We start from the raw sequence: 15,934 nt of genomic DNA, 5'->3' as shown, positions 1-15,934 counted from the left end.
CTAGGTTACTGTCCCATAATTACCTGTAGTATATATGAAGGGTGGGTACGTTTGGTATGCTTATGCTGCACAACAAGTGACAAAGGAGTGAAAAAGGTTTAGGTTTAGCACAGAACCAGTTTATTTCAACATGTATCAAATACGCAGAGAAGTACTGCTGTACTGATAGTAGGAACTGACCCCTAGAACATCCAACATGAAGCTTTAATAGCAGATAAAAAAATTTTTTTTAAAAATCTAAAATGTCCACAGCGGCTTGTGGCTTTGTGTGATTTTACCTTACAGAAGAACTCACTATTACTGTATAAGAGGCAGACACTGTTGGGGAATCTGTTGTGAGTCTTTTCCAAAGTTCAACAGTGAGAGGACAAATTGCAAACAGACTGTCTTATTTAGCTGCTGGTTTGGTTGCTGGAATGTGTCCTTTTTGGTGAACTACAGAGGTAACCTCTCACAAGTCACAAGTCACAAGCTGAAATTAAAGGCAGTTTGTTTTCTATGACTGGGCTTGATTAGCAAAGGCAACATTCGGTGCACATGCAACATTTATAAACTTTCTTAAGAGCATAAGTGCAGTTTACTTAGTCTCTTGTCGCAGAGGCAAAAGGTCAGCAAGAGGCTGATGTTTGGAGAAGCACATTAAAAGTTGGTTTACCCCTCAAAGTTATTTTTGAGACTTTATTGACCACAGCTGGTTTCTTCATGATCAACACTATATAAGACAAGGAGATTAAACCAGCTTTGGCAAATTATCACAGTCAACAGACCTGTGGCACCTACATGAACATACAGTACACTGTGACAAATGTGCTGATATTTTTTTGCTCTGCAGCAACACAACAGTGAGCATTTATAACAAAAGAAGCGACATTAATCTATGAAACAACGAACAAGTATACTTCATCGACTTAGTATTGTACTACCATTGAGTGAGGAGAGAATCACAGTTGGCAGGTATTCTCAATTTTTTTCTGTCCTGGATTTCTGATATTAAAGCTGCATTGCTATTTGTGTTAACCCTTAAGTGATAATCATATGGATGCAGTACCTTTTATGGTTAAAATAAAACTTTGTGATGCTTCCTCATACAACCCATTGTAAAACTCCTTTTGCATATTATGTAAGTGTTTATTCTCTGGTTCTTAGAAATTTAAGGTTAACTGATTCGAGAAAAAACAATGTAAATGTAGCTGTCTGTATGTTTGTTCACTGCATCTTACCCACAGTCTATTGGCATAGAAATCAGACAAAAATGAATGAAAATTAAGAATCACAGTTGGTATTCTGAATTTTTTTTTTCCGGTCCTGGTATTTAGAATTTATATTCATAATTAATATAGTCACAATTCAGTCAAACAACTAGATAAAATCGATTTTTAAAAAAAGATCCAAAAGATGCTTCTCAAGAAAAATTTGCAAAAATCTAGGGAATTTCATCATCTACAGTATACAATATCATCTGGACGAATAGTTGCATGCAAGGACAAGATCAAATTGGATGGAACTGTGAATAAGTTTATTGGATAATCCATTGCTTTCTGGTATCACTGCATGAAAAACAGTGAGGATATTGCAGGGAATATTACTGCACAGACTCTTAAAACTCTTTATAACTATTGTCATTGGACACAGTTTATTGCTTGATGCAATTAAAAGCTGTAGCATGCAAAGAATGAGAGGGACCATTTACCACACACTTAAAAATCCATCATCTCTGATAGTACAACTGCGCATAAGTGGACACTGCAAGAATATCTTCATCGCTTCCTCTACTGTGCTTCTTAGGAACAACACAACTCCCCAAGCAACCAAAGGAAAATAATATATTAATAATATATTTTATCTTTGTTAATTACCTAATTCGTGTGTGTATATCAGCTCAGTCTGTGTTTGCCTCTTGCTGTTATTCACAACTGCACTTGTCTTGTTCAGCTTCCAGTCTGGTCGTAGTGCAAATTGTCTCCTGCTAACGGCAGGGAATCTACTGCTGGACAGAGCAGTGCTGATAAAGCTGCAGTTGGACCTGCCAAACAAGCAAACGACAAATATAGGGTAGAAAAGGATATGTAAAGCTGGATACATGTTGTCATCAGTGATGTGGGGTGGTGCTTCAGGCTGATATCAATATTCTTTCCGTCTGATTTTGTTGGGTTTACTTAACACATTCTAGCACAACAGAACAAAAGTGATTTTAACATAAAAACAAAAAAATAATTAATAAATAATTAATGAATAATTCCTCAAACCAGGAAGTGTTTCAATCCTGAGTAACAGAAAATTCTTTCCACCTTTAACACTGAATATAAAGGTAGAACAAAGAACAAACATTTAATCACAAAGTTAAAGATGTTAAAGAATTACAATCCACATTTTCTCACATCCAAATCCATCTGTCACATCTACCACAGCTTGATCCACTCATCATCAACAGTAATTTGATTTTTCAATTGACGATGACAATGATGGAGATGACGATAATCCTCACTATGCATTCACAATGGAATATTTCCCAGTAGCCTATATTGATCGGTACTGTTATTTGCCAAGAGGATCAGTCTAATAATTAAAATCTAAACACATTTAGCATCTGACTTTGAAGCTTTTATTACCTCTGATGGTTCAGCAGGAAAAAGAAAAGGTCAGGTTGAGGAAGAGAGGAACGGATGGCCATTGAGTTTGACAGCTCAGTTTGTTTTGGATATGATAGACTGATTAATTATATAAAAACAGATTAGCTGGTGATGATCTTTTTATTGCTGGTGTATTCCTGAAATTACAAAAGGTTATAAATGGGTAGTTGGCTATGCAAGGCCAAGAAGTTGTGTTTTATATACTGACGCAATTGCAATTAAAAACGAAAATAATGAAATGTAACTGTTGTTGGAGTAGAAACAATGTAATAATTTTGCTATGTTCAGTCAATTTGCAATGAATGCAAAACAGCAAACAAAGATACAAACACAGCAAATGCAACCAATAAATAACATTTGTCCCTCAAACACGTCTAAGATCATAACATTAACACATCAGAAGTTTAATACATCCCATATGACAGCTTGTTGCCAAACTGAAAGCATATGCTGCAAAAACTGCCCACGCCTTTATAAATTTTCAAGTTAGACATAAATAAAAGGTTAAATTTGTCATATTTTGTCCCTGCGAAAGCAATCAAATTTTTACAGGACTGCCTTATTTCCAATCAACGCCTTTCTTTCCTTTTCCAAGCTGTACAGAGGCTGTTTGGGTCTGCTCTGCTAAAGATGAGCAGGCCAAGATAAATGGCTTCTCCTGCTGCTATTTGGCAACTGAGAGCCCCAATGGCTCCCTGAAGATGTAACACTTATGAACTACAATGAGGTGGCAGGGCTTTTCAGAAGCCTAACATGAATGTAATAAAAGTCCATCCTGAAAAAGCAGCTGTCTAACTCTTGTTGAAGGGAATGCAACAAACTTCCAGTAGCTGCCAGAGGTCAAGGCATGATGCGGAGGGACATCAGTGAGTATCACGACAATACTTTTGCTCACAAAAACAAATAAAGCTAGCAGTTTATCACCTATCAACATAACACAAGTTGCTGAAAACGCTTTAAACAAAGCAATTTATTTTTGCTGTCATATGATAGACATTTATTATATCTTAAAAGAAAAATGCTTAAAAATGTGTTATTTAGGATGTTTTATATATCAACACTAGTAGTGAATGTGATATATTTAACAGAATCCTACATCAGGTGAGAGAAAGGCTTTGTGCTGTTTATTTTAAAAGATAAAATATATTAAATAGACTGCAGTACTTGGGATAACAAGTGCTGTGTTTTAAAAAAGATGTCAAATTTTATAAAAGATAGTTGTGTTTAAAAATTTTGCAGGGATACACTTTACAGGGATGATCTTTTTAAAGAGTAATTCAGTACTTTGAAAGATGTTCACATTGTGACAGATTGATACAGCTGTTCTTTCTACTCACTGTGCAAGAGTAACAGATTAACACAGCACAAGGCTAATTACTTTTGGATGTAGCTTAACACTTTCAGTACACAAAATGAAAAGAGTGGCACAAATGTTCTTATTTAATTCTCAACTACAAAATAAAGGAAATTATTTCTGAAAATATTTCATTTAAAACTGGACTTTCCATTTCATCACAGAGCGCCGTAAGAGCATACAGTGTGCTGCAGACAACCACAAATCAAGAAAACATTTCAGCGCTCTTATAAATTAACAGCATGGCCATGCGCTTACTAGCAAACACAAGCACTCCCCTGGGGTAGGCAATTTGAAGGGGGAGAGAGGGCGACAGTGCATCAGGCCACTGCTTGGACAGATCAAATCGACCTTAAGGACAGTCTAGTGTGAGATGCAGTAGAAATTGATGGCCACGTGTCAATGAGATAGAGACAATGAGGGCGAAAGGTAAATGTCCCAGGGTAGATGTTTGTGCACTTACATCGCTGTAGTTTACACTGGACCGCTTACTGTCTATGTGTAAATCATGAATATTTCACACACTGCCACTGTTTAAGACCCCTCTGGAGTGATTCTACCTATTTTATTAAGCAATTACAATTTGTACATTTCATTGGATATGAATATATGACGTGACACTGGAATGGATCCTTTCACATGTGATCGAACCCAATGATGGATGTAGCATTACTAATCAGATTCATTGTGACAGTCACTGGGGAATTTAACCTGGGTGAAGATAGATAGATAGATAGATAGATAGATAGATAGATAGATAGATAGATAGATAGATAGATAGATAGATAGATAGATAGATAGATAGATAGATAGATAGATAGATAGATAGATAGATAGATAGATAGATAGATAGATAGATAGATAGATAGATAGATAGATAGATAGATAGATAGATAGTTTTTTAACTGCACATTGGTATTATATGGGAAATGAAAAAAATACAATTCCTTACAACATCTTGCCCTAATAACCTATATTATCACTCAGCCATGGTAATAAAGGCCAGCCGCCCTTTTGTGTTTTGACCAAAATATAAGCGCACCCTGTCATAATAAACTTCATTTGACCAGCTAGATGAAGGAAGAAATCAACCTGATTCCCAGATGTGTCAGATCCCCACCACAACCCTCCTCCCAGTTATTCCTGTAACCTCAAGACTATAAGGAAATGAAAAAGGATTAGTGGAACTCTGAATCAACGAAATGACTTTAAATGACTTCTTTGGGTAGCCACAGGTCAGGCACGCTGCATGTTTAAGTTGACATTTCAATTGTACAAGTAATTTGCATTCTATTTGACTCTAAATGACATCTCCATATTGAGGATTCCAGCTGATTTCTTCAGTTCAAAGATGAGCCAGAAACATGGTTTAATCAAGGTGTACAGGACTTCTGTGAATTTCTATCTCTCTCTCACACACACACACATGCACACAAAAGCGTCTAACAAGGCGAGGTCTTAACTTCAATCAAATTCTTAATGTGTCCATTAAGAATTTGATTGAATCACTACACCTCACATGTACATTCAGCCAGTGCACCATACTTGTACTAGTAATATAGCTATCTGGTGGAAATTAGGAAAAAGAATAGGTAGGGAATGGCTGCTTTGAAGTTATCGTATTAAGCCAGTGAGATTTAAATCCTGTTGCTAAGCAACCCCTGGTAATGTCACTGAAACAAAATTATGATTGATTGGAGTTCATGCATGGATTCATATGTTTTGTCACAGGAATATTAAAGGTGTTCATTGGTGTACAATATTATTGCTGATCTACAATAGTATTATTGTTCAATATGGTAAAAAATGACAAGGGATATTCATTTTTTATTGGTTCATCAGGTAAACATCAACAAAAGATATGTGACTATATAAACCCAGTTGTATAATCAAAACCTCATCATTAAACTCCCTTTATTTTCTGAGTAGATAGCAGAACGTGAAAGGTTTTAGCTATTTCTATTGCAAATCAAGCCATTTCAATGATTTTCATAAAACAGTCAATATAAGGGGCCTGATCTGTCTGAACACAAGGGAAATTACTTCAGGTGCAGATTTGCCTTTTTATGCAAGAAAAATAAGACACAGTAATATAAAGCAGTGGAAGTGTGTCGTAAGTCGTGACAGAAATCCTTCTTACTGACAGATCTGATTGCCTAGACTCTCTAACTTGTAAAAGTTAAAGGAATATATTGTGGCCGGGTGTGATTTTGTAGGTAAGTACTACTGTGGTAATCCTTCAAAAGAAAAGTAATGAACGAAATTGAACATATGACACGAGAAATAACTTCACCTACAAACATTTGTGTAAGAGTCACTTATACAGCATGGAAACAAAATTAGATCATTTATGTTTTTCCCAGACAAATCTAATGTTGTACCTGTATTCATATTCCTGCAGTCTTACTATATTTTTGATATATGACAAGACACAACAGACAGTTTGTGCCATGATATGATTAATATCCTCCATAAAATAATACATCTCACAGTACAACAACATATACCAAAGAGATAATTTACTACAGACCTTCTCATTCAAAATTTAGAAATCACAGTTAAGCACCTCATATAGACGCAGTTCTGCAGTTGCATTCTTACCTTCTTCTTCTTTATAGAACTGGGTACTTAGTTGTCACCTTTCTATCATTTTCTCAAGGTCAGAACATGATGGGTAGCTGGCCAGACGCGAGACAGAGGTAATGAGTTTGGAATGGCATTTAGAGCAGCGAGAGACTCGAGACGCACACCTGACTCATCACTCCATGGATTCAGAAAGAATAGTTTTAATGAAAACATACGGCTTAGTTCTTTATTCCGTGTGAGCATTTACCGCTGGAGGAAAGGGCAAGAATTTGTGTTTCAAAGAATGCACATACTAATTTTGGTTTTTTTAAAGTGTTTGTTTTTTGACTAATTTGATGCGATCAGTTTGATTTTAACATGAGCCAAAATGTAGTATTTCTCAACAAAGCATCTCTATTTTAGGGATCTTTTGTATTTATTTGTCCTGCATACTAAAGGAAGCTCTTGTTGACTTGGACAAAGCCTACATCAGAGCTATTGCAATAGTGTTTGAGTGACAGCATCATGTGCAAAAAACAATAAAAACACTTTTCAGATTCTGAATTTCCACTAAATCCTGTTCCCTTGTGGAATAATGTTAACTTGAGGCTGTAAAGAAATTACCAAATGCTGCTGCTTTTAATCTTTATATTTCTCTTTTTTTCTCTGCTAGTCTCAGTGCAACAAGACAGAAAATGTATTTAAGGCAATTATGCCTACTTCATTTGGGGAGAATGCAAAAACAATTAAAGACATCAACAAAAATGCTCCCTTTCCATGCATTCTACAACAATGTTTGTTCTTGTAAATGTCCTGTTATTCCCCCGTGCATGGATTTGTTCTCATGGGCCACAGTGAGAAGAGAAGCAATCATGATTGGGATGCCTATGAATGAAAGATAGTTTTTAAGTGTCCTGTCGCAGCACTGGGGACACCAGGAGAAATGTTATTCCAAGCCTTTTACTGCACTCAATCTCTGCTCCGCTCTGCCATGAGGGGAGAAAATGCTTGTTTACCAGGAAGCCAACTGGCCTCCCTGATTGCTATCCCAATGGTAATGGCCAAGGATGAGGGAGATCAATAGCTATCTGCACCCATTCCTAAAGCAATAACATTCAATAGGAAAACCCATTTACTTTTACTTACCTTTGCTTTATTTTGTTTTAACATAAGGACGGCCAGTTGTGATGAAGATGGAGTTTGACTTGACTGGACGGCAGGTTTTGGATCTATTACTGCTATGTTGCTTTTTTAATTAAAATTTAGATTTAAAATGAGTAAAACAGTGAAGCAGAGAGAGAAAAGGATGCAATGGGGAACTCGTCAGTGCATTTACAATAGAATCCCAGTGTGACCCAAAACACAGCATCTCGACTTCTGTGTGGTTGATATTCCTGGTTGCCTCGTTTGACCTTGAAGTATTGACAGAGATGTAGAGCAACAGCTTTTGTGTTATAGCCACCCAATGATCGGTGTCTTATAAGAATAATTCCAATTTATGGCTTCAACAATACATAAGAACATTAAGTCAAATATTAGTTATTCTTTCTATTTTCTTTCATAAAACACAATTTGTTTCCCAGACTGTTAACATATACGACATCATAAAGACTGGTTAAATGCCAAGTGTGTGTGTGTGTGTGCATGTGTGTGTGATATTGGTCTCACTTGGTGAAAACAGGAAGTTTAATAAGAGCTTGTGTGTTCTGTTGAACTTGCCTTGGAGCCAGTTCACAAATCCTCCAGTAGTCAGACCAGCCAGCTCTCCCAGGTGAACCACCTTCAAATCAAATTATTCCCAGTACTCTCAGATTGAAGAAATTTTTTTTTTATAAAATTTAGATTTTTTTTGTTAAAAGCGGATGTCTTTATCCCATGATTCCGTATTTTATTTCACTATCACTTTTCACTTGTTTATTGAACCATTGCGTTCCAGCCTTTTTTCCCAGTCTGTGTTTTTCCGGATGCAAGGTGAATTTAGTTCTTCTGTCTTCTCGATTCTGCTGCTGTTGTTTGACTCGATCTCCCAAACTAAACACCCGTTCTGGCTGCCCTCTGTATAACCTTGCATCTAACTCCAAAGACTTCCACGAATCCGTCACAAAGCTTCTGGGAATGCTATTTCTTTATTTTGGCACACCACTGACCTGCTGTAGATATTTATTTTCTTTTTTTAATGGCATTATCACATTCACTACGAGTGTGGATAGTTTCTGGATACTGTTGTTACTGGTATGTCAGAATGAAATGATGTTGCATCTTTGCTATACAAAGCAGCCTGCTCACACTGTGTTATCTTACATTTGAAATGCTATCACCATTTGAACTAGGGTAATTTCCTATAACCTTTACTGTTGCTGAGTACATTGGAGAAAAAAGGATTTAATTTCAAACTTTTAAACCTTTAGCTTGATGTCACATGGCAGTAGAGTCAAAGGGGCTTATATATACTTAACCTGCTGCTTAAATGAGAAAATATGTACATTTCTACTACTGCATTCAGATCATTTTAAAAAGTGGGAAGCATTAAGGTTAAATTCCAGCACTGGTTTCTTTATCTAGAATGAGTATTAAAATGTAAATGTCCTGTTTTTGTTTTTGTTTTTTTGTTGTTGTTTTTTTTTTTTTTGGGGGGGGGGGGGGGGGGGCATAATTTTATCACTGATCACCCATGCTGATATTTTTCACAATATAAATAAGCTACATAATGTGAGGAGAGGTGCCAAAGCACTTTAATGTGTAAGAATCATGGTTTTGCCTACGCACAACAATTTTAATCGTGCGATGTGTTGAGATTCCCCAAACTTTTCTTTGTAAATGTAATAACTATTTTAATGAGTAAAAGTTATGCAGTAATAACCTTTAAGAAATAAACTGTAAGAAAATTAAATATTGGGAATATGACAAATGTAATCTCTCTTACTGCTACTAACATAAATTATCATTTTGACAAGCAGCCTCAGCTGTAAGTAAATTCAGTGCCTCACTGAGCTTCACCATAAAAGGTTAGGAACACTTGCAATTAATCATCCTGTATCTGAACTGCAACAAGTATTGTTTCCAAATTTATCATGATGCCAGGCCTTTGCAGGCATCTGTGTCTCACATCATGCCATCCAATTGTCCACAGTAGGAGACATGGGATGTCAGCTGTAAATTAGGTGGCACACAGTGACCCCCCGCTGTGCCAGCTTTGGTTAATCCGAGGCAAGGCATGCAGAGGACACAGCAGGACACATTAATCCCTGTGACTTAGGTGCTCAAACACCATTTATGTAATTCATACTGTACCCCAATTTGCAGATGCCACAAGTATGTACATTTGTACGGCTGACCCCGCAGCAAATCGATTTAGAAATGTTGGACACATTAATACTAGCGTCCAAAAAGGAAATGAGAGTCCTCTCAGTGCTAGTGTCTTGCTTTACTTATTAAGCTGATGAATGGAATGCTGAAGTAGTTAGCATTAGTAGTAGTAATAGTAGAAGTAGACTTAGTACTGTTGCTGTTGTTTATTTGACTGAAGTGTTTATTTGATGTCAAATTTGCTGCCTTAGGGGCTAACCCTATTGGCAGTAGCTTAAAATGAAATTTTACCATCAGTGGATTTTGCACATGCGCTTCAACTTTGCAGCATTTTGAGTTTCTTTGAGGTGATATCAGTTTTTGTATTTTACAGTCTTAGGAACAAGCCTGTGTGCATTTTAGAGTGTACAAGCTACTGTAACATGAAAGTTGTTTAGCAGAATCATGCATAATCTCATTTTAAGAGTATCAATCAGGTATTGAACTGAAATCTTTTTCCCTCATCTATTTATGACTCAGGGTTCCTAATTATTTCTATTCTATAGGTGCTCAGTGAAGAAATAAATAGTACTCCAAGTAGAAATGTATTTCTGTGTCCACATTTCTGTCTCTCTGTATTACAGCCTTCATAGCGTCAACTAAAGAGTCATCCAGCCGTTATCAGCATAAAGCTTCCTAAACAGCTGCAGCCTTCCACCGACAACCCTGGGACAGCTGGCTGTCCACACAAACACATACACTGTGTCACTGCAACAAGCACACAGCCATGCACACATTTCCTCACAGCCGCTCTGCAATCCTCTTGTATCTATCCCAGGTGGAATTGGGTTGAACAATGGTATGATGGGAAGGGTGTTGTTTGGTGGGCTCGCTGGATAGTGGAATCCTCCCCAAGGTGACCTCTGAAGTGTGGTGGGGGAAGAGTTGAGGGCTTTGATGGTGTAATGGACTGGTGTCACTCTGGCCAGAGATGCTCAGGAAAGTAATGATAACATATTAAAGCTGGGAGGTAAAAACTACCCCCACTTCCAACACACACACACACACACACACACACACACACACACACACACACACACACACACACAATTTATTTTTGTTATTTTTTTTATCTTCTCATTGCTGGAATTGAAAGTTAACATGGGCATTTTGCTGTATGTATTTATGTGAAATTCATGACCTTTAGCTCTTAAAAGTCAATTGAGTTAGATCAAACATTCATGGGAATCAATGATTAAAGAGAGGGAAAAATATTTCTATTCCACAAACACACCCCAAACATTTTGCTTCATGTTTAAACTCAATTTATGTATTTTTATCAAGCTGCACTGTCACAAAGACAAGCTGCAGTACAATTGTATTCATGTGTACAATATTAGAAGAACAATTACAAAAAAATTATAGGAATGCACATTTTAAAAATGTATAAAGAAATCATTTTCTCCACTTTTAAATTGTGGATTAAAAAACAATGCATTGTAAACTTTATGCGGACACACATTTACATGAGAAATTTATGCAAACACGAAATTATGCAAGCAATTATGCAACTGAGGTTCTGTAAAAGTAAACAAATTAGAGTTAAAGACATAAAATCTGTGTATACTCCTTTTAACAGTTGGACCAAACACAATTTGAAACAAGGCACAAGGGTAGAGTATGAGTAATTAGCACATGCTGAAAATATATGGCTCATAAATCTGGCAATACAGTATGTCAGCGAGGCTGCACAAACTTATGAGATCCATATAACACTAATTACCTTGAAATGAACCAAAAGTATCTTGAACTTTCATATATATTGATCTTAATTATTTTGGCCCCAGAGGGTTCAACACTCACAAAGTGAAAACAGAAGAGTGTTTCTGCATCCCTCTCCCCTCCTCCTTCTGACAGAGATTTTGCTCTCTTGGTGTGGAGGTGTTCAGAAAAAAAAAGAGGAAAGGAAAAATAGCCTGGGGCACCTGGCAGAGGATTTGACCTGTTCCCTTGCAGTCAGAGGCAGAAAGGAAAAAAACTCACTTTTTCCCACACAAGCCATATTCAGGTCTACAGATTAGAAAGTGAAGCAGTGCCCCTATAGGTAGAAGCCGCCGTCTCTCTGAGTATGTAGGTGCGTGCAGTGTGGAACAATCCGGACATTGTGCCGACCCGCCCCGTCTGCTCTCAGCTTACACACCCAAAATTAGATAAATAATAATAACGATTTCCACGTTTATCAAGAGTCCCAGAGTCTACCGCGTAACGTTAATTTACTTTCAGTCTTATGGTATCAAAGCTAGTCACGCGATGGTGTGTTAACCCCCTTGATGATGTATTAAGTTGGATATATAATGTGCTATAACAGGAAAGTTCACCCATATGAAAGTTCTCACTATCCAGTTGTGTTTGAGTCATTCAGCTGTATTTGTTGAAGAGCTTCCAGTTCTCAGGCATAGATATCTGCACTAAAAATGATAGTTTTCAAAACAAAGATATGAATTTGTCTTCATAAAAATACTTTACTGCGTCAATGTTAACCTCATCAAAACAGTTCTAGTTTAGAGTGAGGGGTATAATTAATCAGCAATTCACATGCTGTTTATGTACAATCTGATTACAAGCAATCTTACTTTGTATTATATGATTTATGATTTAATATGACAGAAAAAACAAACTTATTCCAACAAAGGAGAGTTCTTTTATGTGAATGCTGTTTGACAATAACTCATGTTTTCCACAATGGCCCTGGTACCATGGGATAACGCTCCAATTTTACCGCATAGCAATGCACAATAACCATATTTCATATTTCTGAGAAATAGGCACATGGAATCGCTGACAGTGTTTTTCCTGCTCTGTATTTTCATGGTGGAGTTGTGCCCGATGATGGTTATGATAATTTGATCTGAGAAGACAGAGATTTGAACTAGCAGAAAGAAGGATGCAAATCCCTCAGTAAATCCCTACACTATATAGCTCCCAGCCTGCTGGGAGAGTTTAATATCTACTGGAATGATTAAACTGAAAAGGTGAAACCACCATTGTAGTAATAAGAAGTAGGACTGTGCAACAGGGGTTGGGCAGTGGGCTAATAGCTTGCACTGCAACTCTGGCCTCCAGTGTACATAGACAATCGAGAATGCTAATTTTGCAATCCTTTTTTATTCCCATCTTTTCCCCTTTAATAATTCAAGTCTACAACTGTACATCAATCAAAGATGGGAAACAAAGATGGGAACAATCCTTACGATTATTCTATTCATTTAATGTTTATGTGTTAGCTGAGAATTTAAAAATAATTTCTATGTTTAAAGATTGTTTTGCTATTTAAAATACAACCACTTACAAAATAACAGAAAAACTACTTTACTACGATACTATTTTGAAGTTTATGGGCAATATTATAAATTCAGCACAATCTGTACAACTCATCTGTCATCTTTTTTTCTTAATCTATAAAATTTTTCATACTCTTGAAAACTCTATTACTTACACCCCAATGTACCTCCTCATTACAGTCACTCAATAATAATTAGAGACAGACAAAAAGGGGTGTGTGGATACTGGTTGCAATGCCAAAAAAGAAACGACTGTTTAATTAAAACCACTGTCATAAATTGAGTGGCGCAATTAAATGATACCATAAGTTGACACAAAACTTTAAGCTACATTTTAACAAAGCAAAATTAGGAGTTGGCATTGCTAAAGCAAGGTAAATAAAAAAATGAACATAAAATAATAATAAAAAAAATCCTAATATTAAATTGAATAAAGCCTTTTCTACCTACTGAAGGCCAAGATTCTTTTTTTTTTTTAAACTCTAGAAGGCATACATTTATATATATTTATTGTACTATTACTGCATGATATACTACATTGTACACTGCCTTCATATGAATTGATTGCATAGCAAAACTGCTGATATATTGTAATGAGAGGAATGTGTCTTTTAAAGGGAATGAGGGGATCTTATTTAATTTACTTTTCTTACTAACTGCTATAAAAAGAAAAAAGTCATTGATATTGTATCATAAGAAATACTTTGGAATCTGTTTGCATGTTTAATCTTCAGTCGTAAGAGTTCCATCATTCCAATGTGAAACTGTTTTAAAGCATGTCCAATGTCTTGATTTACAAAATCAGCATCTACTGTCGTCCTCTGGGCATGGAGCTTTTTTTAGTAATGGATAACATGCAATCTCCATGGACAATAGATATACTATAGAATTCAGCATTGTAGTGATGATGACATGATCCCAGAGTGACTTCGTGAGATATTTTTACAAAAAAAAAAAAAGGAGGAAAATAAACATGGACACCACTATCGCTGTCAAGATGTGCTGTACACCATCCATCGACCCCATGGATTGTAGTTTCATTCCTCTGCATCATGATATTTTTACAGCTTCACCACAGTCTTGTTCACGTCACTTTTCCATTGCTTTCTGTTAAAATAGTAGGAAACAATGAGCTGGTTTGAGTTCACTGTTCTATAAATAGCGGGCCTGACTTTGTGGGGGTGACTGTTGAAGACAAAGGGTTTTTTGGGAGTGTCAAACTGCAGAGACTAGCGGACTAGAATGTTGCTTCTTAGTAGTTTCAGTGGTGCAAGTTACCTTTTTACTTCATAAGGGGTTTTCATAATATTAAGATGCTATGCTCAATGTATAAAGAATGCAATTCATTTTGACAGCTCGATAGTATTTCACATCATTTACTCAAAGTGCAACTGGCCTTTACGCATCTATTGACATGTTTTTGTTAACTTGGGACTTGTGACATTTCAAAACCTCCTGCAGGAGAGTGATCTTTGTTTTGATTGGCCTTTACTTAAGTTAGTCAACAAATTAAAATACTCAGCTGACAGTACCCAACTCCACTCACCCCTTATTCAAATGTCTAATAATAGCATTAATAAGTATGGACCTTATAAAAAGCCATGAGGTTTTCACTAGAACCAAATGATCATAACGATCATAATGTTCACAGAAAAAGGTCATGGCAGGATTTAAAATAAAAAAAAAGAAACAGATTTCCTGTGTACATAAAATCTACCCATATGAATTATACTGCATATATGTATATATATATTCATATAAACATTTATAGAAACAGCCAAAAATGTATTGTATTCAGTAGTCTGATATTGTTGGATGTTTTATGCAGATATTTTGTTTTTTCTGAGTCCTCACCAAATAACCTGGTTTGAGGTTACTTCCTGGTTGTCACTCCTCACTTCCCAATATTATTATTTCTTTAATTTTCACCCTAAAGTGTTGTTGTCAAAATTACACCTCCTTTAAAACACACTCCTGTGTTAACCTTTAACCCTAGGTAAAAATGCATTTTTATATTTTATATTATCCTGCTAAACAGTATCCAAGTACAAAAGCGGTCAACTTGCAGGGTAAATGCAACGACTCATTCAGGTTCCATACACAGTAATTCTGCTCTAGCCCCTTTAGTCTCTGCTGGCTAAATCCTCTGTTAGAGAAAGAGGCTGAGTTTGATCCCCTGTAGGATCTCAGTTTATCTCTCTTGCAAATCTGCTGCCAGATGACAGGGTTAGCTTTGTGGACTGTAGCTGCCCACGCTCTCTTAAAGATCGTCATGATGCCTGGTGCCACAGTGTTTCTGCTGTTTGACTATTCTGCAGCATTTGAGGTGGAGAAGCCATTCGTGTCTGAAAAGTGTAATCTATTTACACTTCTTTTTTCCTTTTTTTATTTACTTTTTATATTTCAAAATTATTTGCTTTCTGTGAAGAATATTTCATTGGGACAGTGTTTCAGTGTTTTGTTTATTGTACGTAAAAATATATGTGCCAAAGATTACTATTAAAAATGGCCTAGCAGTTTTTTCAAAGTTCTTAAGAGGTTTCACTTTAAATGGAATTTTAAAACACATAAATAAATAAATAAAAATACACCCTGCTCTTTGTACTAAACATTCCCAGTTGCTGCAGTGCAAGGGAACACACGTGTGTCTTGTGTCATCACGTCATCAGCACCGGGCAACCAGCTGCTGTTGCTGCTCGCTCATTAAACATTTGTAGAGTCAATAAGAAATTCCACCAAGGCTTCTTTCCTCAGGGCAA

The sequence above is a fragment of the Aulonocara sp. 'chitande type north' Nkhata Bay genome, linkage group LG2 (assembly GCF_057382095.1).
Source record: "Aulonocara sp. 'chitande type north' Nkhata Bay isolate Kocher_YH1m ecotype deep benthic linkage group LG2, A_spYH_male_GT1.1, whole genome shotgun sequence".
NCBI lineage: Eukaryota > Metazoa > Chordata > Actinopteri > Cichliformes > Cichlidae > Aulonocara > Aulonocara sp. 'chitande type north' Nkhata Bay.
This window is presented reverse-complemented; position numbering follows the sequence as displayed.